At 40.6% G+C, this 26,638-nt stretch overlaps 1 non-coding gene across 1 annotated transcript; it reads right to left on the reverse strand.

Moving 5' to 3' along the window:
• Positions 1 to 10,551: 10,551 nt before the first annotated feature.
• Positions 10,552 to 10,670, reverse strand: LOC145397301 (5S ribosomal RNA). The gene has a single exon (XR_013896902.1). It is a non-coding gene; the product is annotated as a 5S ribosomal RNA (ribosomal RNA).
• Between the last annotated feature and the right edge of the window lie 15,968 nt (positions 10,671 to 26,638).

The raw sequence follows: 26,638 nt of genomic DNA on the forward strand, positions 1-26,638 counted from the left end.
TGTTTCAACCTTTAGTCGATGCAATAAGGAAGTTGTAATAAATTATTAAAAAAAAAAAAAAGCTAAATAAAAATAGGCATGAATCTTTGAATTTAGATGTCCTGAGCCAGCAGAGGGCCAGTAGCTTTTTCGGTGCTGATGGCACCATTTACCAGAGACATATCGACCTTAGCAGTGCAGTCGTTGGCTGCTGTGGTGACACCACGCCTGTCGATGATAGGTGGACATGTTATGAAGAAGGGGTGAAACACTTTAACCTACTAAAAAAAAAAAAAAAAAAGTGAAGTGTTTAACCCGCGCCGTCCCGGGGACGTACTTCCACGTCCTCACGTTTTGTCACAGCTAATCCCGGGGACGTACTTCAACGTCCTGCAATTGCAAGGTTCATAATTTCCACAATTTTCAAAATTCGCGGGAGATTTTCGTTTCGCCCGGGTACCCAAGCCTCCCCTACCGGCCGCCAGGCGGGCAGCGTCCTAGACCCCGCGTGACCCGTGCTCGCCCTTGTCTCTGTCACTCACCTGCTAGCAGTGACCCAGGTCAGACATGGCGTGGAAAGGTCTCTCAGACGAGGAAATCGCATCCGTCCTTGAAGCCTTCACTGGAGACAGTGATTCTCCACTCGATGATGATGTGGTGGATCGCGATTACGTCCAGCCAGAGGAAGAAATAAGTAGCAGTGATGAGGAGGTCCCTTTGCCCCGAAAAACGCGGTATGTGACATACCGTAAGGCAAGGGAAGGCCAGCCTGCTCCCCAACCACGTGCACAGCTATCTCTCCATCACGAATCTGATCAGGATGAGGATGAGGACAATGAGGGTGACGGAGGCCTAGGACGTGATATCGCCGCGTGGTTGGGAAAGGAGAAAATATCACCACGTGGATCAGAAGGTGGGGCGAGACGACACATAAGGTATGGTCAAAGTACTTTGTCTGGGGAAGTGGCAAGTGGTGTGGTGGGATTGCTGGGAGAAAGGGAAAGTGTTGTGGCGGCAGCACGGGGTGAAAGTGAGAGTGGTGTGGGGGTAGTGCGGGGTGAAGGGGCCAGTGGTGTGAGGGAGGCAGCACGAGCACGTGGTGCTCGTAGGCCTAGGGGAGAGGAGGTTGAGTCACTCCCCAGCACTTCTTTCGCCCCTGAATATTCCCAAACTTCCTCCCCACAGCCCCAGGATGTGGGGAAAGGAAAGAAAGGGAAGGGAAAGGGTAAAGGAAAAGGGAGAGGGAAGAGAAGTGCGGGTGATGAGAGGCGCCACTCTCCACCTTCCCAACCTCCCCCACCACCCTCATCTCCCCACCCTGACGAAGGGGACGATGGTGACGTGGCTGGAGACGGTGGTGTCATGTGGAACTGGGAGGATGGGAGTAATTTTACTCCCATCATTCACCCTTTCACTGAGGAGTGGCGGTCAGGTTGCACGGCTCCAGGTGTAAATGCTGGTTCGTCACAGTTAGATTTTTTCAACTTGTTCTTTGGTGAGGCGTTTGTTGGGCGCATAGTAGAACAAACAAATATTTTTTCACAATCCCAGCGCCGTGAAACTGAACGTTTAGGAACCACAAGCAGGCATGAAGAACAGTATGACTATCCCGTGACTATTTCAGAGATGTTCCTATTTTTGGCCCTGGTAATCTTGATGGGTGTGGTAAGAAAAAACCAAATTCCTGCCTACTGGACAACCAACCCAATCATCCTCACACCTTTCTTTGGAAAGGTGATGGGTCGTAACAGATTTCAGTATATTCTCAAGCGCCTCCACTTTTTTGATGCAGATGATCCAGCCAATGCAAATAACACCGATATAATGAGGAGAATTAGGCTGGTATTTGATCATTTACGGGAAATGTTCCGCTCCTCATTTTATCCCTACAGAGACCTCGTCATAGACGAGAGTCTTGTGTTGTGGAGAGGCAATATTTCCTTTAGGCAGTACATACCCAGCAAGAGACACCGTTTCGGGTTCAAGATCTTTGTTATGTGTGACTGTAAGACTGGTTATGTGCAAGACATAGTCTTGTACACGGGCGCACAGACAGATATAATAGAAGATCGGAGTATAGGACTCTCTGGGGCCGTGGTGAAGACAATGATAGAAGAGTACCTTCATTGTGGTCATGTGTTGTACCTGGACAACTGGTACACTAGCCCTCTTCTCGCTAGGTTCCTCCACCAACACGACACCGGAGTCTGTGGTACAGTCAAGAGAAACCGTCGCCATATGGTCAAGATAGGGAGGAAACTTGACGAGAACGAGGTGGTTTTCTTCCAGGCCAATAACATCCTTGCAACCCTGTGGAACCACAACAGGGAAGTTTGCCTCCTATCAACTGTTCACAGCCCCCTGATGCACCGCACAGGCTCCGTGGATCACCGTAGCGAGAGGAGGCACAATGTATGGAAACCAGAGTCTGTACTTGCCTATAATCTGAACATGAGGCAAGTTGATCAGTCAGACTCGATGATTTCAAGTGTTGACTGTGCCAGGACCACGATGAAGTGGTACAAAAAACTCTTTTTCCACTTGCTCGACATCACGGTCCTGAACGCCCACTACCTGCACGCAATGACCACCGGAGTATCCGAGACCTTTGAGGGGTTTGTGAGGGAGCTGGCACGTGAAATAATCGCCAAGCATGCCCAGGACAGACCCACACACCGCACCCGCGCCCCCCGTGCTGCTTAGACTCCCCTACGTCTTGCAGGCCGTCACTACCCCAGCGCAATCCCTTCCTAACCAAACCGTCGTAAACCCCAGCGTCGCTGCCATGTATGTAGGCACTCGACAGTCAGACCATCCACGCAGAGAAAAGACACAAGATACGAGTGTGTCGAGTGCAATGTTGCGTTGTGCCTTCAGCCTTGTTTCAAGGAATATCATAATTTCCTATACTACTGAAACTGTGTGGGAAGGCGAAATGACGCTCATGATAACGGTAAGGCCAGTCAGTAGGTGCTAAGTCAAATATAAAGTTGAAACGGGTGTTATTTTTTCAGAAAAGTAATGTATAAGATGAGAATTAGTGTAAGTGGAAAGAATTGTTATCAAAACTAAACCCACTGTGTAAATCTGGTCAGTAAATATGTGATAGCAAGGAAATAAAGTGGAAACGGGTGTAATGTTAGCATGAATAAAACGTATAAGTTGAACATTACTGTAAATTGTCATAATTGATGTCACGAGTACACCCACATTATGGTCAGTAAGTATGTGATAGGAATTATATACAGTGGAAGATGTTGTAATGTTAGTAGTAAGGTATTTTATAAGTTGATTACTAGTGTAAGATGAAACAAATGATATCGCGATAACACTCCCTGTGTAAGTACGCGCAAATATGACGCTAAGTTCCATCGTACGTTCAGAAATGATGTGATATCAATTATATGAAGTGTTTACATGTGCAATGTTTGTGGAGAATTATTATATAAGTACAAAAATAGGTTGTAAGTTGAATTAGTTGTCATAGCGACTTCACCGTGTGTGTTATTATGCGCTATTATTACGCTATATATTTACGTAAGGCCTGAAATAATCTCAAAACAGTTCTATAAAATTGAAAAGTGTATAATAATACTAGAAAAGTATTATGTAAGTAGAAAAAGCACAATACGAGTTGAAACAACAGTCACAGCGAGTTCACTCACTACGTAAATAACCCCTACACCGCGGGCTTGTTTGCCAATGACTTGCGTGTGCCGCGGGGTTATTTGGGCTCCGACAGACTCTCAAAAAATATTTGCCAAAAATTAGTTATTAGTCCTAGAATAATAAAACTACATATGCTTATGGCACATACCTTCAGCTTTCTCCTGGAATGATTGTTGAGCCTTCGTCGGTTACCGTAGGACTTGTGGAGACCTCTGAAGTAGGGTAAGTCTCCACTTCACACTTCCCGACAACCCGTAATATGATTACCACAGCCAGATACAAACACTATAAACACTATTCTACAATTTTCAAGTAGTTTGGGATCCATACTCAAAAAAAAAAAAAACTGTGAAAGCAATGGAAATTACGAGTGCGTCTGATCGTCGCACTGGCACTAGTTCGCTCTTGGTAGTCTGTCATTTATTATTCATAAAACCCCTCACACTTTATATTTCTATTACTATATAACACTTATATATATCTACAGTCTTTATCCATAAGTTTCCTTCAGTAGTATTAGTTTATTGTCACTGTAGGGATTCAATTTCTTTCAGTAAAATATGTAGCATTCCCTTTCTCGTCCTGTATACTGGCATTGAGAGTGAATGTCACTTTCATCTTCACTCTCATAACTCATAGCATTCAGACATGCTAGAGTGAAACTTTCACTTTCATTACTCCTAGGGTATACAGTATATTCGTATTCTTATACTACTACTCATTTACATTTCTATTTACGTTCTCAATTTTATTTACGTTATTTACATTTCTATTTTATTTACACTGTGTTGTGCACTGTCACTTGAAATAACTTATAAAACTATTTTCCATTGTTCACGTATATTTACATTCATTACTTTCACTTGCTGTTTACACATTATTTACACATTATTTACAATTCCACTTGCACTGTTTTACTCAATAGAAAGATCGTAGTCACTCTTTTATCAATTGTCAGCCCTTTACCTCTTTCCACACGAGGTTTAGTAGGGGGTAAAGGTCACAGGGCCATTTGCATGGGGGTGAAAAAAGGCCTTGAAGTCAGCAAGAAGAAACATACGTACCCTCGCTTCGGAAGATGAGAGTAAACTGATAACGGAGGGCCAGCGTGGAGGCCTGCTTAGGGGGTTATTCAGAGTTACCAATATTACTTCTTGAAACAGCTAAGTCTAGCACTGATATCATTGGCAGGAAATCTAGACAATACATTATAAATTAGGTAGTTCCAGGTGAATGTAAATATCACTTAGGCTTCTCCCTTCCCTCCTTACATGTATATTTATTACCGAAATAGATTAGAGGCCTACTTAGGAGATATATATTCAGAGCTACCAATGTTAGATCTTGAAACAGCTTTGTCTAGCACTGATATGATTGGCAGGAAATCTAGACAATACATTATAAATTAGGTAGTTCCAAGTGAATGTAAATATCACTTAGGCTTCTCCCTTCCCTCCTTACATGTATATTTATTACGAAAATAGATTATACGGCATATTTCAAGGGGAAAAAAACAGCGAAAATTAGCGAACGAGTGCACATGAGGTGTTGTCAGGTGATAATTAGCCAATTCCAGGTGTATGGCACTCTCACTTACCATATTTCTTTCTTGTATATATTATTTGGTATAAGAATAGGACATAGGGCTTATTTCAATGGATGAAATCAGTGAAAAATTCCAGGGAAGATTTACTTAGCGTAGCACGGCCGGGCAGGCGAGAGGATAGGGTAATGGACGGGGGGTAGGGAGGGGAGTCAAGAACGGGGAGAAATGGCTAAATTGTCAACAATGGATGGGAGTACAGATGAGATTAGGAGTGCTGACTAGTGTTGGACATTGGCAGTACTGATAGATGATACAAGCCCCCACTTGGAAGCCCGGGTGAATTCAAAATAACACAGAATCACAAAAGCGACGCCCCGCGGTATGATCCCTTGCTCCCAAGCGTCATGAAAGTAACGCCCCGCGGTTAAGGGGATAAGCACTAACATTACGCTAAATGTTATCAAAAGGCCTGTGAATACGTAAAAACAGTTCAATAAAATGTAAAATTGTATAATGTTATTGTAGAAGTATTATGTAAGTAAAAAAAAATATATGTATCATGATTTTAGAATGTTAGCGATTCATCGTGACCAAGTTGGCCGATTTTGCTCGCTTTCAAGACGATGGTACAATGCTTATTTCTGCTCTATTTTTGTATAAAATCCAATATACTCTTTTATCACATGTTTTTATGTTTGTAATAAATTCATTTCTACTTACTTTCATTGGTTTCCCAAACTTATAATACCATAGAAAACGTTTGAGGCTCACACCGCCTAAGGAGAACACGGGGCCAGGTGGGACCAAGGCATACCTGGTTAAGCTAATTAGGGACCCCAGGGACCACTTTCTTTGCCACCGACCATTGTTTCTGACCAAAAGCGAAAGTTTAAGCAAAAAAAAAAAAGGGTCGAAAAATGGTCGGGATTGGGGGGTACCAGTGGTCGAAAAGTGGTCGGGACGGGGCGGGTTAACGAATATTTGCATGCTATGATTCTTGCTGCATCCAGAGGCGTGTGCAAAATCTGGTGGAAAACGACAGTGTGGTAGTGGCCAGCGTTGCCACTCATGATCAGTGTATTTTTCAAGATGTTCAGGAAAAAACTTTCAAGATTGGGTAAAAAATTTCAAGGTACTCTGTATTAATAAAAATAATAAAAGTATACATTAAACTGAATCTCAGTTACCATACAGTATTGGCATATGAACTTCCTGACTGTTGATTTTAATTATTTTTCCCGGGAAATTTTGAATATCTAAAAGTGTTATCTGACCAATACTGCTCGAGTTACTACATTATATAGATCTGTTCTGAAAGGTACGTACTTTATCAACAGAAGAGCAAGGTGAATGTGGATAATGACTGAATAAGCAAAATCTTCATTATTTATTCATGATACCACACAGGCAACAAACTCAATATAATTAATATTCTGTTCAGAGGTGCAAAAATAAACATACATGTTAAAGATGTAAATGAAACAAAAACTCTGTTGAGTTTAACCCCTTCAGTACACGAGCTTTTCCTTAGTTGAATAAAATAAGCTTGTGTTCTCCCCTCCAAAAAAATAAATAACTCTATGGGGCACGGTGGGACATATAACAGTAGCAATACGCATTTAAGTTAACACAAAATCATCAAAGTAATTAATTCTGTTGAATCATATGACTGATTTTTCCTGCTTAATTTAGGTAATAATATCGCATGTGCGAAAATAATAAAAGAAGTTAATAAGATTTGAAAATTTTTACTTTTTTTCAAGATTCTGATATTTTTTACATTTATTTTTCAAGCTTTCAAGATAGGGGTCTATTTTTCAAGATCTTGAAAAAAAATTCAAGCAGTGGCAACGCTGGTACTAGTGGCTGGAGGCTCCCCCCTCTCTGTCTTATCCTCTGATGCCACGCCACTCTCACCAGAAATAATCGACAGCGGGTATCGTTGCCACCGCGTGAAAAATGGACATGCTTGCTCAAGCTATTGCTTCAGAAAAAGAAAAAAAAATAGAAAGATCTAAAGATAAATCTGAAAATGGCCTCAGTGGCTACCCACAAATTCGGCCTCCTAAGGGCAGTTCTGGCCATCGCTCCCTAGTGGCCATTACAGTAGCGGCTCAAAATGTCCTCAGCGGCCAGCACTGCAATGCCTAAGTTCTTCCCCATACTGAGTTAGCCCTTTTCCCAAACTCTCAGCCTCCTAGGTGCTCGGTATGGCCGACTATAAAACTTATACAGCCTATAACATACAATGACTGAGAATTTTAGGAATATATATATATATATATATATATATATATATATATATATATATATACTGTATATATGCAGGTATGTAGGCCGTATGAGGTCTTAGGCCTCTCTGCACCGTGACAATTTCCATTGTTCATGGGGCCATAGATCGTGGCCCTCTGCACCATGACAATTTCCATTGTTCATGGGACTATGGATCGTTGCCATGAAGTGTTGAAATTTTCTGCCATCTTCCTGCAGGATATAAATAACTGGGAGGGTTTCTGCCCTTTTGTTTCCTTAACCCCTCCAAGCCAGGGGTTTTCCAATGTCACCCACTCCTCCCTACAGGGGATTTCTGTGATTTTGAAGAAAATACCCTTACTTCAAACCCTAATATCTGCCAAACTATATAATAGCTAGAGGAAAAAATTGAGGATACGTAAGACTCTCCAATTCTTCCTCTTTCAAGTGAATGTATCCCCACGTCTCCATCGATGATGATGACCAGTTTTTCATGTTTTAGTGGGTTTATCCGAGTGCGCACCACTGCCAGTGACCTTGGACTCACTGGCTAGCGTTGGCAGCACTGACCAGACTGGTGATTGTAACAGTGCCTGTCCTTCTTTCGAACACCCAGAATTTTCCACTAAATCTTAACTTTTCCTTACTCATCGTTGGAAGGATGAGTTACCACCCCATTCATGTGGCTCCCCATAGGGTTTTCCGCCCATTCCATAGCGCCACGATGCCCCGTGGGTGTGTGGGAAATGAATAGCTCTTTGATTCTCTGTACACGCTTCTTGCATCAATTATAACAATTTCCCTCTACTATGGCACTTATATTTGCACTTGACATCACCATTACAGGTAATTGCACATTGAGATGTAAATGCTTTGGCTGTTGCACGCAATATGGTTGAGTATGAGGTAATTACTTGTAAAAATTTTTTGACTAATTTATACTAACTAGGGACATCATGAATATATTGTTAATGTTATACACAACTTTCGTTTCTTGTACGTCACATCATAAATACGATAATTCTCACATATTCACCATTATTTTCTGAGTAACAAGGGAAGAAATTTACAGCCAACCAGGTCATTTTCTTTCTCACCCATGCTCTCCTGGTTTTCTTTCATTGTAGCAGGCAGGGATACTCATGGTTTTCCAATCATTGTTTCACAAATAACCATAAATAGTAACACTTATTGCAATGCACTTGTACTTCTTATTTTAAAACACTTGTTTCATAACATTTACTGGATATACTTTTTAATATCTTACATTTCACTTATGTTAAAAAAAAAACAGTTGTGCATACTTGATTACTGTTTACAATTTCCCACACACCTGCTCGGTCACTGAACCCTTTCCCTGGTGGTAAGAGCAGAACTTTCTCAGAGGTCGATTGTGCAATCAGTCCTGCGCGTAGGGCAGCGTTTCTTAACCTTTTCCGACCTCAGCACCCCCCCTGTAATAATGTCTCAGCCCACCACCCCTCTACATCTGGTTACTGGGACTGGAGTTGCTACACTACTGCAGGGTTAAAGTGAAGTACTGCCTAACAGTTTATTTTATAGTCTCAAAAAAAAAAAAAAAAAAATCAAGGATGCCAATACTAAGCAAATCCAGTAAGAAAAAATATAATGCAGCATTTTCCAGCACCCCCTAAAATTGATTTCAGCACCCCCTAGGGGTGCTAGCACCCCAGGTTAAGAAACGCTGGCGTAGGGGAAAGGAATTGGACGAGGTTAATAAGGAAGACATTGCTCTTCACTCTACCAGTGCCTTGTACAGACTGAGCCGTGTGTCAGTGGGGTACCTTCGGTACCTACCTACCCTATGGTTGTCATAGAAAATGGTCGTGGGTACAAAGGGTGGGGATAAGACACTTGCAGCTATACCAGTTAACTGGCGTTGATCCACGCCCCAAATCGTGATGGTATAACACGTCAACTGGTGCGCAGGTGTTAATGCACACCCCAAATGGTCCTAAATAGATTTTGCTTTTTAAGTTTGTTGATATGACCCTTTATGCTTGATACTTTATACTAAGATCACATTAGACAAAGAAACAGATATTATATAGTTTTATTTATTTATGTATTTAGTCCTCCTGTTTAACTGAACCAAGAATCAAACTCTGGTTCTTCAACTTATGAATTAAATATGGGAATGACCGAAATGATTGAACTCATTGTTTTCTACTTGTGAATGATGTATGTTAGTGATCTAATTACTGATATTACATTACCTGGACCCCATAGGCATTTATCACATTTGTACTCTTTTGTGCAAACAATCGAGAGCAATGTGGAAGAGAGTAACAGGACTCTAACAACCATGAAGCTGATTTGAATTCTAGAAATAGTCAAGAGCCATAACACCTGTTGCCTAACGCGGCATGTAGTAAGGGGCTACCTAAAAAAAAATAAAAAAAAATCTGCTCCCATGATACACCAGGGTTTCAAGTACTCAATACTCTTCTCACCTTAACTTTGCCCAGAGGTACTTTGCCCAGTACTCTCGCTCTACATTCTCCTCATATTACTTCTTGAAGACTTGGATCATTTTCTAATGTTAATCTATTGCCAAAATTCAGCACTAAAGATGGGGAAAGGGCAATTATAAGCCAGGTCAAAGTAAAACGAGAATAGTAACGTGTCCTTCCACCTCTTCTTTTTCGCCTTTTCACTCACTACTTTACAACTAAGTCATGTAACACTCGCCCCTTCAAAGTTTAATCCTGTCATTATCAAAAATCCCTATCGGCCTGTGGAAGAAAAATATTTTGGCATAAATAACTCAGACAGGTTGTCACCATAGTAAATGCATTAGGAGATTTCTATTAACTCTTGCACTATGAGATTTCCTTCTTAATCAGTGGAGAATCATAATTGGTTGGGATGTCAAGAGTGATATATATCTATCTATCCACCTCTCTTTCTCTCTCTCTACAGTGTGTGTATATATATATATATATATATATATATATAGTAACATATTCATTCATTCATTGCCAGAGGCCATGTATCCCAAACGAGGTGGCCAAGGGCTTAGAGTTAATTGTTTTACGGGAAGGGGCACTAATCCTCCACCAACCCCACTTGACACGTAGCGATGCCAACAGCATCTGGTGTTCCCAGGCGGTCACCCATCCAAGTACTAACCAGACCCAACGTTGCTTAACTTCGCTGATCGGACGGGAAGCGGTGTACTCAACGTGGTATGGCCGTTGGTATGTATATAAAAATACCAAAAAAAAGGAGATTTAAGTGTGTGTGGCAATTGGAGGGGGATAACTTTGACACCTATAGTTGCAAAAGTCTTTTCCAAAATCTTGTTGAACAGAATAGAGCCGGTAATTGATAAAATTTAAGAGAAGAACAAGCGGGATTTAGACAGGGTCGAGGTTGTAATGATCAGATTTTTATTGTAAGGCATCTAATGCAAGCAGCTAATGAGATGAAAATGCCATTTAGTATGTGTTTTGTGGACTTTGAAAAGGCGTTTGATAGTGTTTTACGTGGAGCTATGTTGAAAATTATGAGATTCTATGGTATACCAGAAAAGTTTGAAAATATTATTAGAAGCCTGCACGAAGGTACTTTTTGTAAGGTAATGGTGGGTGGTTCTTTGTGTGATCCATTTGAAGTTAGGTCAGGAGTGATTCAAGGAGTTCTTTCGCCTTTGTTGTTTGTTTTGGTTTTGGATTACGTTATGAGAAAGGTTGTAAGGAGAACAGGGGCAGGAATTATCTGGAAAGAAAATAAGAAGCTGATGGATTTGGACTATGCTGATGATATTGTACAGATTTGAGGAAGTATTTACGAGATGCAGAGGGTGCTTGATTGTCTGGTGAAGGAAGGAGAAAAAGTGGGATTGGTAATAAATTGTGGAAAGTCTGAAATTATTAATATGAACGTGGAAAACCAAATCGATTGTGTAATTGGGATAATGTGGTGAAGAATGTAAAAAACTTTAAATATCTGGGAACGATTGTATCATCTAATGGATCATTAAACAATGAAATTGAGGAGAGGATTAGACAGGCTTGGCGAGCTGTTGGAATGTTGATATCTGTTTGGAATAATAATATGCTTTCAGGATTTGAGAATAAAATACTGAGAAGGATTCTTGGGGTAAAGTGGCAAGACAGAGTTACAAATGAAAGAGTAAGGGATATTACGAGAGTGGAACCAGTTAATGAATATGTGAGACTGTCTCGCTGGAAGTGGCTGGGGCACATATTCAGAAAAGAAGGCAGTTTAATACAGGATGTGCCAGACTGAACTGCTAGAAGAAGAAGAGGGAGAGGTAGGCCGAGAGAAACCTGGTTGAGGACAATGAAAAGAGAAGCAGGAGTGGAGTGTTGGTGGGACCTGAAGGAGATGGCAAGAGACAAATATTGGTGGAGAGTTCATCGAGGCCCTATGCATCCCGTGGGGTGCCACGGGAAATTTTATATATATATATATATATATATATATATATATATATATATATATATATGACCTAGAGCAGCTTGTACAGCACCCTATCTGTATCCCTGCCCGCCTTGGAGAGAGCTCCAACATACTTGACCTTTTCCCTACAACTAATCCTTCTGCTTACACTGTTAATCTTCCTCTCCGTTGGGCTCCTTCGATCACAACCTTATTACCCTAAACTGTCCTATCACTTTGGTACGGCCTGTGGACCCTCCAAATAAGCGTCAACTGTGACACTTTGGAGCTGCAGATTGGGAGGCCCTCAGGCAGTACTTCTTTCATTTTCCATAGAATGATTATTGCTTCCATGGCCGAGAGCCATCGGAGTGTGGCTTGCGCATTACGAAGGTTATTCTATCGGGCATGGAAGCATACATTCCCTTCTGGTATCCTTTGACTAATGCAAGGAAGCCTTGGTTTAATTGCGCTTGTTCTACCGCCGTCCACAACAAGGAGGGGGCCTATAAAAGGTACCATAGCCAACCCACCCCTGAATCACATATTTTTTACGTTTCTGCCCGGAATTTTAGTAAGTCTGTTCTTCGCTCTGCTAAAAATAATTTCATCCATACTAAATGCTCCTAACTCTCAGTCTCGAATTCTTCCCTCTCCTTCTGGCAACTTGTCAAAAACATTTCTAACAAATTTAACTTATCATTTTTCCCTCCTATTTTCTACTCTGATGGTTCTGTAGTTATTTCTTCTACTGATAAAGCAGATCTCTTCACTCAGAGTTTCTCCTCCAGTTCCACCTTAGACGATTCCGGTGCTGTTCCTCCATCATTTCCCCCCTCTGACTTCCTCATGGCTGACATGAAAATTTCTTCAGCTGATGTATTTTCTGCCATCACAGGCCTCAATACTAACAAGGCATAAGGGCCTGATGAGTCCCTCCTGTTGTCCTCAAGAAGTGTGCTTCGGTGCATACACCCTGCCTTGGTAAACTCTTTCGCCTTTGTCTATCAACTTGTACCTTTCCTTCTTGCTGGAAGTTTGCTCTTATCCAGCCAGTTCCAAAGAAGGGTAACCATTCCCAACCCTCGAACTATCATGCTATTGCTTTAACATCTTGTCTCAAACGTTTTCGAGTCAATTCTTAATAGAAAAATTTTAAAGCATCTTTCCTATCACAACCTTCTTGGGTTCCGTCAGGGAACTCCACTGGCGATCTTCTCACCTACCTTTCAGACTCCTGGTAATCCTCCTTTCTGGACTTTGGCGAATGCTCTCCCGTTGCACTAGACATCATAAAGGCTTTTAACTGAGTCTGGCATAAATCTTTTATATCCATACTGCCCTCGTACGGTTTCTATCCTTCTATCTATGCCCTCATCTATAGCTTCCCTTCTTTGTGGTTCTATAGCTGCTGTTGTAGACGACCATCGCTTTTCTCCTAGATCTATCACCAGTGGTGTTCCTCAGGAATCTGTCTTATCACCAAATCTCTCCCTTTTATTCATCAATGACCTTCTAAGCTGTACATCTAACCTTATCCACTCGTACGCTGATGACTCCACCCTTCACCTTTACATTCTGTTCCCACAACATCCATCTCAGCAGTTACTTCAACAAACAAGGGATGAGGCTATGGCACACCTAATGTCTGGCTTGGCTTGTATCTCTGACTGTGGTAAAAATAATCTTATTGTTTTTAATGCATCAAGGACTCAGTTCCTACACCAATCAACCCGACAAAATCTTCCACTGGTGTACTCACTAATATTTAATATTATTCAGCTTAATCCTGCATCATCCTTGAACATGCTTTGGGTTTCATTCACTCGGGATTTATCTTGGAATGATCATATTACATCTCTTGTAAAATCTGCTTCCAAGAGATTAGGTGTGCTATGTCGACTCTGTTCCTTCTTTATCCCTGCATAATTGTTGACCCTATACAGGGATTTTATCCGCCCCTGTGTGAAGTACAACTTTTATGTGTGGGGAGGTTCCCCACATACAGCTCTTCTCAGTAGGGTGGAGTCAAAGGCTTTTCGTCTCATTAACTCTCCTCCTCTTACTGACTCCCTTCAACCTCTGTCTCTAAACTGCACTGTTGCATCTTTATCTCTTTTCTATCGCTACTTCAGTGGTCACTGCTCCTCTGAACTGTCTGCATGCATCTCTCCACCACTAAGACGGGTGCGTAGCACCTGGCTAGCAACAAAGTCTCATCCATTTTCTGTCCAACTCTCTAATGCAAGAGTTAACCGTTACTCCCAGTCCATCATTTATACAACAGGTCAACTCTGGAACTGTCTTCTGTCTGTAATTCCTGCTTGTTCTGATCTCCAGTCTTTCAAACGCAGTGTGTCCAGGCATCTTGAAATGAACGGATCTTGAATTTGGGTCTCTCTTGTATTTTGTTTTTCTCTTGGAAGGAATAGTTATTGCAGGCCCCTGGCCTTTAGTTCCTTCTTCCTAGCATTAAAAAATATATATACTGTATATATAATATATCTATCTGTAATCTGTCTCTCTCTCTCTCTCTCTCTCTCTCTATGTATATATATATATATATATATATATATATATATATATATATATATATATATATATATATACACACATATTTATATATATATATATATATATATATATATATATATATATATATATATATATATATATATATATATATATATATATATATATATATATATATATATATATATATATATATATATATACACGTCAGGACGCTAATATATCATAACACACTACATAATAACTAGTGACGTATACATTGTTAATATGTAATATAGAGGTTTGAAGAAAGTTGTACCTAAGCTCAAGAGTTCTGGGGGAAACAGCAATGCACATTCTAGCTAGGGAAATTCGCACACAGCACAGTATGACACTGGATGGGACACTTTCACAGTCGTGGAAAGTTCCTTGACACGTGCCCTCACTCATGACCCAACCAGTCATATACTGGGGTAATGGGAGAGACAGAGGAGAAGGGGTTGGGAGACAGAAGTGGTACTATGGGAAAGACAGAAACAGAGTGCACAAAGATGCCAAGCATAAATCGCTCTTGCCGCAGTACAGCTCTTGTGAAGATACTTCATCTGGAAAATAACTGCAGTCAAACATCAGACTCATCTTTATCTTTCTGCTGCCATCCACAAGAACAACTTGAACATTTCTCTTAAATTCCCTACAGACTTAACACATTTTTCGAAATCCTCGGCGATGGCTACGATATTATTTGGTGGCAGAAGTCGTATATGGGCAGGAGTAGGTGAGAATGAGAGGGCAAAAGAAGGAGTGTGTATGGTTGTGAGTAAAAGATGGAAGAAGAACATAAGAGAGTATGGATCAGTTGGGTCAAGGATTGTGTGGGTAAGATTGAAAGTTGGAATACAAATGTGGGTGATTGTGGGCGTGTATGCGCCAACGCAAGATCGTGCAAGCAGAGTGAGAGAAGAGTTCTGGACAAATGTGGAAGCGTGCATGGAAAAGCGTGGAAGGAATGAGAGAGTGTTTTTGATCGATGATATGAACGGTAAAGTAGGGAATGTGAAGGTGGATGGAATAGTTGGTGAGTGGGGTGTGCCTGTAGAGATAGATGAGAATGCCAGTGCATTAGTGGACATTTGTGCTGGGAGAGGATTGGTGATAGCCAATACCCTCTTCAGGCATAAAATGATCCACAGGTATACATGGCAAGTGATGAGAATGGTGGGTGGTGAACTGAATGAAAGGAAGGCAATGATTGATTATGTGTGTGTGGATGAAAGGATGCAAAGATGTGTAATGGATGCAAGAGCTTATAGAGGTTGGGGGAGTGGACTTTCTGACCACTACTTGGTGGTGGCCAGAATCAAGATCCAAATAAGATGGAGAAATAGAAGAAGGGAAGAACGGGAAGAAGGAGTATTTGCAAGGAGAGTGGAAAGGTTACATGAGGATGCGAAAAAGGAAGAATATAAGAGAGAAGTGGGAGAACGATTGGGCATATATGAACTGGAGCAGATGGGGGACGTGGAAGGTGCGTGCAGGATACTCACAGGAGAAATATGTGCAGCATGTGATGTGGTGTGTGGGATGAAGAGAAGACAGAGGGAGGTGCAAGGAACAGTGTGGTGGAATGAAGAGGTGAGACAGGTTGTGGCACAAAAGAGGAAAGCATACAATGAATGGATGAGAAATAGGGGCGTGGAAGAAGTTGAGAGGCGGAAGAGAGAGTTATATGTAGAAAGAAAGAGGTGAAAAGATTAGTAAGAGAGAGTAAGAAGTGAGTGGATGAGGAATTTGGAAGAAATTGAGTGTTAAGTGAGGAACTGTAAGAAAATGTTCTGGAAAGAGGTGAAAAGAGTACGACAGGGTGGAAGTGAAGTTAGCAGGGGAGTGAGAGATAAAAATGGTAGATTACTAGTGGAGAAGGGATAAAAAGTGAGCAGATGGAGAGAACACTTTAAGGTACTGTTGAACATAGAGGATGGAACTAATGCTAGTATAAGTGGCTGGGGAATGGCTGTGAGAAGGAGGGAGGTGAGAAGACAGGAAGAAATCAGTAGGATAGAAGTTGTGGAAGCAATGAAAAAAGTTAAACTTTGGAAAGCCCCAGGAATTGATGGAGTGTGCCGTGAAATGCAGAAGCATGGGGGAGAGATAGTAGTAGAATGGATGTGGAAGATGTGCAGATTGGCCTGGGAGGAAGGTAGAGTCCCGGAGGATTGGAAGTTAGGTATAATTATTCCCTTGTACAAAGGAAAAGGGAAAAAGAAGTGTGTGGTAATCATAGGGGAATTTGTCTTCTAAGTATAATAGGAAACGTGTATGGTAGGATGCTTATTGACAGAGTTAGAGAAAGGACAGAAGAATTGGTTGGAGAAGAACAGGGAGGCTTTAGGAAGGGAAGAGGTTGTGTAGATCAGATATTCATTCTTAGATCTCTAGTGGAAAAGTTTCTAGAGAAGGGGAAGAAGTTGTATGCGGCCTTCATGGATTCGGAGAAAGCATATGACAGGGTGGATAGACAAGGATTGTGGAAAGTATTATGAATATATGGAGTAGATGGGAAGTTGTTGAATGCTGTGAATAGTATGTATTGGGGTGCTAATGCTGCAGTGCGTGTGGATAGTGAAGTGAGTGAGTTTTTCTCTTTGAATGTTGTGTTGAAACAGGGATGTGTCATGTTTCCATGGTTGTTCAATCTGTACATGGATGGGGTAATAAAAGTGATACAAGGTGGGGCAGTGGATGATGGAGTGGCCCTAGTGAGAGAGGGCAGTGTTTGGAAACTCCCTGTAGTGTTGTCTTCTGATGATACTGTGTTGTTAAGTGAAGACGAAGGAGAGCTGCAAGGCTTGGTGGATGAGTTTGGGAGAGTGTGTAAGAAAAGGAATTTAAAGGTGAATGTGGGAAAGAGTAAAGTTATGGTCTTCGAGAGAAGTGATGTTAGTGAATATACAGTAAGGTTAGATTATGAAGAAATGGAAAATGTGAGTACGTTTAAGTACTTGGGTAGTGTGATGAGTAAGGATGAAGGTTTGGAGGGTGAAGTGCTTGAAAGGGTACAACAAGGAAGAAAAGTTGCTGGTTCCTTGAAGGCAGTGATAAGAAACAGGGAAGTGAGCATGGAAGTGAAGAAGTTATTACATGACAGCACTGTGATACCAACACTGATGTATGGAAGTGAAGCTTGGACGTTGTTGTAGGGACATAAGCCAAGAGTGAGAGCAGTGGAAATGAGTTATTTGAGTGGAGCTTGTGGAGTCACATGGAGAGACAGACTGACAAATGAGGATGAGAAGAGCGTTGTGGTGTGGATGCGGATGTGATAGGAAGCATTAGGAGAAACACACTGAGATGGTTTGGCCATGTGGAGCGGATGGAGAGTGAGAGACTGACGAGGAGAGCGTATGTGAGTGAGGTGGAGGGGAAGAGAGGGAGGGGAAGGCCAAGGATGAGATGGAGGGATGGAGTGGAGAGGTATATAGAGAGGAGGGTGAAAATTTTGAAAGAGGCAGTGAAATGGCGTGGAACAGGGTGACGTGAAGGCGAGTTGTTTGTGGCCACCCCTTATAAGGGATTAAGGCGTCTGGCATATATATATATATATATATATATATATATATATATATATATATATATATATATATATATATATATATATATTCCATTGGATCCCAGGGGTGCTGAGCGAGGCATTGCACTGGGAAGGCACTAAGCGTACCGCCCTCCTCCTATCGGCTCATAGTCGCGAAGCTCATAGGTCCCTTCCCGGGGGTTCCCTACTTTATAAAGACTTTAAAAATCCCAGTTCTGTCCAGTACTCTGAACACTGGGCTCCAATGGGTTAAATATATATACAACATTCATTTAATCCTAATCGTTGTTGCTATCTATACAGTTAGCACTTAAAAAAAAAAAGTGTTTCATGAGAAAACATTCCTTATCAAAATGTGTTTCTTAATTAGTGACTGATGCTATTACTGGATGTTTCAATCATCACCAACTTTATTGCTAGAGCAGCATTTGAATTGCCCAGTGATGATTCACAGTTAGTAGAATGACAAGAAAACGTGACTAACACACATAGATTTTTGCGAACAAATTATCAAGAAACAAACACTTCTCCTGTGAGATGAGTTGAGGATATTGGTGTATTACATAATGAAAAATTATTTAATACGATACACGGGTCCGGACATTTATATGCATTAATTCCTACTCATAATGACAAGGGACTTCAAGTGACTCTGACCAAACAAACAAACAAAAACGAACGAAACTAACACCACAGGTTCAACTTCCTCACATCAAGTTTTTGTGTACCATGAGGATAAAAACATAAAAAATATCAGGCACGGACAAAAAAACGCATTGATGTTATGACACTTCTATATGAGTCGAAGCAACTTTTTGCTAAAAGACATAATTATAACAGATGAGAATTGAAATATAGGTGTGTTTTCATCAAGGATTGGCCAAGAAAGGCGACCAGCTGGTGATCTTCTTAGATCTGATAAGTTCTTATGAGCTCAGACATATGATGAGTTTAAGACCGAATTCCTAAGGAAATCTTCTGGAGATACAAATTTTTTGCCAGGTATAACTCCAGAATTACATAAGATCGTGGATGTTATGAGACAGCATCCCACAAGCCCTGTCTTAGGTGAAATAACATCAGATGTGTCCACAATTAACCCGTGGATTGTTCAATTGCCCTTTTCATCCCCACCCCGTGTTGCGCAAAACATGAATTTTTTTTTTTTTATTTATTTATTTTTTATTATAAATTTGAAGATAAACATCCAGGCCATCATCTAGTGAAAATAATCTCTCTCTCTCTCTCTCTCTCTCTCTCTCCGTCTTTGTGTAGGGCCATGCATAAGTTTACGTAGGGGAGCAGTTAAAAAACGAATTAAATTTTTTTTTGTTTATCATAAACTTCAAGATAAACATCCAGGGCATCATGTGGTGAAAAGAAAAACTCTCTCTCCGTCATTGCGTAGCACCTTGCGTAAGTTTGGGCAGGGGTGGAATAGTTAGCGGTGATGCACTGCCAGCACAGCCTGAGCTGTGGCTCGCAATCCACAGGTTAAGAGAATGCTGTTAGCCAGTATAGAGAACTAAAACTGGGTAACAGATGATAGGAAGATGTCACCAAGGCATGTCGTAGACATCCTTGGTTATGTTGCTGCATTGTGTAAGTTACCTGACAGGGTACTAAAGATAGCAAAAAACAGTTGCTTATAGCCAAGGAATGTGTTTATTAGATTTTATGAGCGAGGTAGAGATGAATTGCAGCAAAGCAGGGGTGAGTGAAATATCACAATCCAATACAACCAGGATGAGAATTACTGACATAGCGGCAGCCATGAATACATCTAGCACAAGAACAGAACAAAAACGATCACGACCTGAGAACAAACAACACAACAGCTGACATCGAGGAAGCGATCGCAAAACACCAGGCCACAGGCAACCTCAAAAATTTGCACGTAGTCCAAGCAGAAACTGTGCCACAGAAAACCCAAAATTGGAAAGTCATTTCGGGGTCTCATTCGAGAGATGGGCCTACTCGATGTTTTTACTGTGCGAATCCTGGCCACATGAAATCTGAATGTTACATTAAGCACAAGGAAGACAGAGATAAAGAGAAAGGGATGCAGCCATATTGCAGAAAGCATAAAAACACAGGACACTGGACGTTACATTGCAAAACAAATGAAATGTTAGTATTTGTTTTTAAGTCAGGGAAAGGGCATTCCACTACAAAAAAACGACCATACATAAAGAAAAACACTCCTAGAGTGCAAGTAGGAAGCATACACGGAAATTAATGTATCTTGGTGTCCGCTTCCTGTGAAGATCAAAAGATTTTATTATTCTTGGATTCAGACTCACCAGTGAATTTAATAACACAAGAGGAATTAGAGCGGACTTTTAGAAATAAGAAGAAAGTACTCTTTCGTGGAGGAATCTAATTTCGACTTGTATGCTGTAGATGGCAAACAAATAGCCATAAAGGGCATGATACAGTTAGACATCAATTTTACAGAAACTACGAGGACAATCACCACAATTCTAAATGTACTAGAGAAGTTGGCAATTAGAGCTAACATGTTATTGGGTTTGAGAACCTGAGGAAAGAGAATATCGTATAATCCCCAGACATGGACGGGATAGAATATGACTACAAATTCATAGAGGAAATTTCAGCAAAAATGTCAACCAACAATTGCAGAAAATCGAAGGGAGTGCGGAACGATCAAACACCTTAGCAGAACGATTCAGTCTGACAAGGGTACACATGCACTCAAACCAACCCTTCCATCCCTATCATCCCCTTGACCCAGGGACCGAGGTGGCAGTAAACTTCCAACATTAATTCCCGCACATCTCATCAATAATGTAGTTACTCCACCTAAATCATATATGAAAGTCACCATAAAGAGTAAACTGAAGAATGGTACTGTTATTGTCTTAGAAGAATCATGTTAAGTGAAAGGACTCTCGGTGGAGAACGCCTCATGTCAGGTGAATAATGATGGGGAAACTTATGTGTTCCTAATTAATCAGATGAATGGAGAAGTGCAGATGAAAATGGGGACTTGTATATGCACTTCTTATCCTGCTCCTATACATGAAGTAACAATAGGTGGAACATCAAGATAAAACTGACAGAGAGTACATAAAGGAGAATTTGGTTCACTCAGGAAATTTTGATGTGGAAAATGACCTACTGGAATTATTACAAAAACACCAGCAGACAGTCACATTACTTGGAGAGAAATTTGGTTGTACTAACCTAATTTAACAAAAGATTAACGAACACCAGGACAAACAACCATTATATGTACAGTCGTCAGCATAAATTCGCTGCTAGTCCACTCGCGTGATGTGCGTCCTTTTGTCTGGCAACAGTGTAAGGGGAGTAGTTGCCACACAGTCTTTTATACACTTAAAGAAGTGTTTTTAAGAAGTGGTAGTAGAGACCGCCTAGAGTACAATATTCTGTATACCGTATTTGATTAGCATAAAAAAGTGCAAGAGCTGACGGAAGAATCTCATGGAACGACGTACTAGCATAATATTCTGGCATTCTTCATTATAACCGTGTCTAAGCTCCCTTCCCCTCTCACCTCCTTACTCCTGATGTCCCCCCCACCCCTCCTTTCCCTACTACCTCCCACCCACGTTCATGTCTCTCCACTTTCTCCTCTCTTCACCCTCTCTACCTTCATCCATTTATCCATGGCACTAACCCGACTGGTGCATCGCAATTCTCTTGACTGTTTACTAAACCTAGCCCGTGCTATTCTCAATTGCTTGCAATACTTTAATAAAACTAACTGTATCCAAGGTTAATTATCAATATTCCTTCCTGTTCGAGTCCCATTCTCACCCTCCCTATCTCCTTCCCACTCCTTTTATTCCTGTTGTCATTCTTTTCTCCACCCCCTGTCGCCACCAACAGCCGCTAGATACAGAAAGGTTTCAGGTCTCGTTCTGGTGATGTATTGCTTGCTCTTTTTTTTTTTTTTTTTTTTTTTTTTTTTTTTTGGTGAGCCTGGCAGTCGGTGGCTATTATTTCAGAAGGCGGAATTAAGCATTCATTTATGTCCATTCCCCCTATTTGTCTCTCTCTCTTTCCACGGAAAATATTCCCATTCCCTTCATACTGTTCACTGCTTTCATGAAGCAGTATCAGAACCATAATGTTTCGAATTGCTGCATCATGTTTGAAGTAATGAATGGGAGAAAATGACTGTGGCATGGCAAGAATCTCACGAATGTAGAGAAACAAAAAGGTTATAGGAATAGACAAGAAACAGAGAAGAGTGCGATTTATTACGTCGATTAGCGAAGTGGATAATATAAGGTAAACAGGGTGGGGAGAGAGGGAAGTGGAAATGAAGGAGAGCGAGGGGGGGGAAGTGTGGTGAGTGGTAGGCTGGGAAGGGTCATCTTGAGGGGTACGGAGGAAACAGCGAAAGTTTAATCATTCCACAACATTCGTTTGTGGTCTTCAGCACATTATTTTGCTAATCAGATATAAAGAATATTGCTCTCTGGGCGATTTACATTACTAATTCTTACAAACACGTCTCAAGAGCGTATAAAAGCTTATGTGACAACTAGTTCCCCTACACGGTTCCAGACAAAACGACCCACATCACACCAAGATCAAGCATCACACGAGCAGGTTTGCAGCGAATTTGTGCTGACGACTGTACATTACATATGACTGAGACTTACTATAGTCTTGGCATGGTATTACCATTATATTACTATTATATAAATTCATATATACATTATCACAACAATCCAGTAATCTATGTTCAATTTTTATTACAATGTATTTACTCTATACAATGTGTTATGATTCTACAATATTATTTTGTCTATACTATATTGTGATGAATACCATGTATTAATAGGGTATGAAAGAAAACAGTATGTAATTTGTTACTGCATGTTTTCGTAGGAACACCAGCTTTGCGTGACCAAGCAATGTCAGGACACTAAAATATCATAACACACTGCATAATAGTTAGTGACATATATATTGTTATTATGTAATATAGAGGTCTGAAGAAGTTGTGCCCAAGCTCGAGAGTTCTGGTGGAGACAACAATGCACATTCTAGCTAGGGAATTTCACACACAGCAGAGTATGACACTGGATGGGACTCTTCCACAGTCGTGGAAAGTTCCTTGACACGTGCCCTCACGCATGACCCAACCAGTCATATACAGGTGTAATGGAAGGGACAGAGCAGAAGGGACTAGGAGAGAGAAGAGGCACAGAGGGAAAGGCAGGAACAGAGTGTACAGAGTTAGCAAGCATAAACTGCTCTTGCTTCAGCACGCTCTTGTGAAGATACTTCCTCTGGAGAATGTAACTGCAGTCAAACCCCAGACTCTATCTTTCTCCTGCCATCCACGACAAGAACAACTTGATTATTCTCTCCTGTTAAAAATCCTACAATCTAACACATTGTCGGATATATATATATATATATATATATATATATATATATATATAAATATATATATATATATATATAAATATATATATATATATATATATATATATATATATATATATATATCCATCGTATGGAAGATGTTAGCGAAGACATGTTCAAATTTTCAATGCAAGGGATCCTTCCCAGGGTGTAAAAAAATACAAAAAATCATCTTAGGGTGAACACAGTAATTCTGTAATGTTTCCTTCGTAATGATACATAATCATATCAAATGCTTAAATTGTACTGTTACATATTTCTAGTTAAATTCTCAGTGTAGGTAATACTACGTGAATTCCCGTTCACCAAACATAGTTGACATAGGAAAGGAAAATTTGTGCATATTATTATTTAGTTGAAGTGGCGCATAGAGTTTCTGTTGCTTGTTCACTGTGGCTCTTTTACTTTGTCCTAGATTTTTTACCTTTCACAACTTATTTCACATAGATCAGTGGACAAAAAGGAGAAAGCTGTTGTCCTATATCCTCTTCCTAGCACTTCTTGACTAGCGCCACATTATACTGTCAATCTGTTGTTACAGTTCAACATTTAAGGTAGAAGCTTGACAATTTTAGGCCAAACTATGGTTTTACGATTATAATTCTTACAAATTTAGGCCAACTTTGAACAAAAACATTATAACAGAGGTCACTTAGATGTATCACAATCGTCATCCTGTAGTAAATAGTTAATGCATGCTAATAATATCACAGCAGGTTCCAGTGGTATCCCTGACAGACAGTATGCTTGGTATGAAGGACACAGAAATTGTTGTCCAAGTGGGGAAATGTGTAGATGTGTGCAACGGCATCTGTTGAGCGTAGGAAAGCTCCTGTGACTCTCACTCCGTCTTGTTCCCTGTATAACTTTCACTTCTTATCTGGGTTGCAACTCTTATGTCCTGTATATCCATTTTATATCTGTATGAAAGATTTAGCGGTGGTCAAATCTTGCTCTCGTGTTCTATTACCATTTACATTCCTTTGTTGCCATGTCGAAGAATCTAGGTTTAGTCTTTCCATGTACTACCTAACATGGTCCTTCCCATTCCTATCAGAACAATTATTACAATGCATCCAATCCAAGTTAGAATAGAAAGGATACATTTGTACTGATATTGATATATTCTATCCTTCAAGATGTTACTTTGCTTAACAAAACATCGCCATCTCGTTCTTATTCTTCATTTGATTTCGTTGTCGTGTAAAGGGACTGTCCGAACGGTCTGAGTACACAAGCTACCTACATATATTTGGTACATTTCTCATTTATTTACGAGTGGACTATTTCTTCGATATAATTGTTGTTTTCTTCTTATTTAAATATCAGCTTACTTTCAAACTGCCCATTTTCAGAGTATCTGTAATTTCGAGTAGTTCCTTCTCGGATTCACCGAAAAGAAGTGTTATCAGCAAATCTAATTGTGATCAATCACTTTCAGCGTATGATTCCCTTGCCATCTCATTCTATAATTCCAAAGTGCCCTTTATGCATGCACTGAATTACTCGGGGGATATTGTGTCGCCTTGTGTAATACCTATCTTTACTAGTATGTTATACTATAGATATACTTATGAAGCTTTTATGTTTACAATATTTTCATATAACGTTGAGTCTATATATACGTATGTATGTTACGTGTGTTTTTGTTAGTCAGTTTGCTTGTGCATGCTTCTATATCAGAGTGAGGCTAGACTAATGTACCCTGAGGGAATGAATTTTGCTACTTTTACCATCCAAAAGGGCGAGACTTTCGACGGCCCAGCTGGAAGGGAAAATGCCTTCACGAGTGCAGCAAGTGCGCTTGTATATTCTAATAAGTATGATTAATTTCTATTCCCAGCCCTCGCATTGACATATCGAAAAGACATATCTTTCAACAGATGTTCACAGTACTCTATTTATTTGATAAATTATAATATAGGACGTAAGTATGTAGACATTAACGCATAAAGCATTGTAGGTCTTTCATTTTCGTGCCTTTCTCGTGTTGTGGATAACAATACAGTTTTACACATTAAATACCTTTATATACTTATCCCTGTGGGATCTGATTGTCGATAAAAACACTACAGACACATTGTAACATCACCAGATCTGGCCATTCCACATCTATATCTATCCAACAATGTTTACACTGGGGTCAGGGGAGGGGAGATGGGGGTGGGGTGTTCGATCGCCCGGTCGTCACTGGCCGGGACTCTGGCAGTGGGGGGGGGGGAGAGAATTAATGCTTTCCGGTGTACTCTGAACCCCAAAGAGAGCATATTAAAGTCGTAGTATGCAAAATAAATAGCTAAGGAAAAGGTTTCACGAAGCCTCCAAAATCATTCTATAAGATACAGATTTGCGAGGTCCCCAAAATATTCGCTAAGTAAAAGATGTTAAGAAATTATTAAGCCACTGAAAAAATGCATTAATTGAACTTTGAAAAAAAGAGGGCAGGAGGGCAGGTGGAGACAGTTTTCAAGTAGACTGCGTCTGTCAAAGCCAAAGGTAACTGACCCGTATTTTATTCATTTTTAGTGCTCCTGATTCTGTCCTTTCCCTGGCTGATTAGAGCTCAGGATTTTTGGTTTAAATGTGAAAAGAAAAAAGTAGAAAAAAGGGTCGGTTCGAGAAGTATCGTGGGTTATTTTGTGTGTAATGATGCCCACGTTCAGCATGTCTGGCTGGCCTAATGTGGTGCTCCAGCTTGTGATCATCTCTGAAAAAGGTAGAGAAAACATTGTTCTAAACCACTGAGAATACTCTGGGCTTACAGTATGTGGTGGTGGTGGGGGAGGCAGGGAAGAAGATGTGATCGGCTGGAGATGCGACGGCCGAATGAAATCTCAGGCCTCAGGTGGGGCAGTTTAAATAATCTTGGCCTCCACACCTCCTGCCACTCCATTGGCTGACATGGAGGGGGAAGAGGAACGGACCTGCTCCTCAATGGTCACTTAAATACCATAATACGATTTCTTCAGCCCACACAAACTCCGGGATTTACAGTACTTTTTTGTTATTGATTCTGGATATTTGTGGCACCTTCCCTGGCATTTTATTCTGACTCAACAGCAGCCTTAACTCCTTGTATTAGGCGATTTATTTTTGTAATTAATTCCTTCTGCTTCTGGACGTGTGCTGTACATTATAGTTAGGAGAGAACCCCTAATGGCATGGGGGTAAATGAAAATTATTTTTAACTCCTTGTATTGGAAATCTCTTCTGGGCTAAGGTAGTTTATA

The sequence above is a fragment of the Coenobita brevimanus genome, chromosome 40, assembly GCF_032717465.1.
Source record: "Coenobita brevimanus isolate Jiangsu-jjx chromosome 40, ASM3271746v2, whole genome shotgun sequence".
Lineage (NCBI taxonomy): Eukaryota > Metazoa > Arthropoda > Malacostraca > Decapoda > Coenobitidae > Coenobita > Coenobita brevimanus.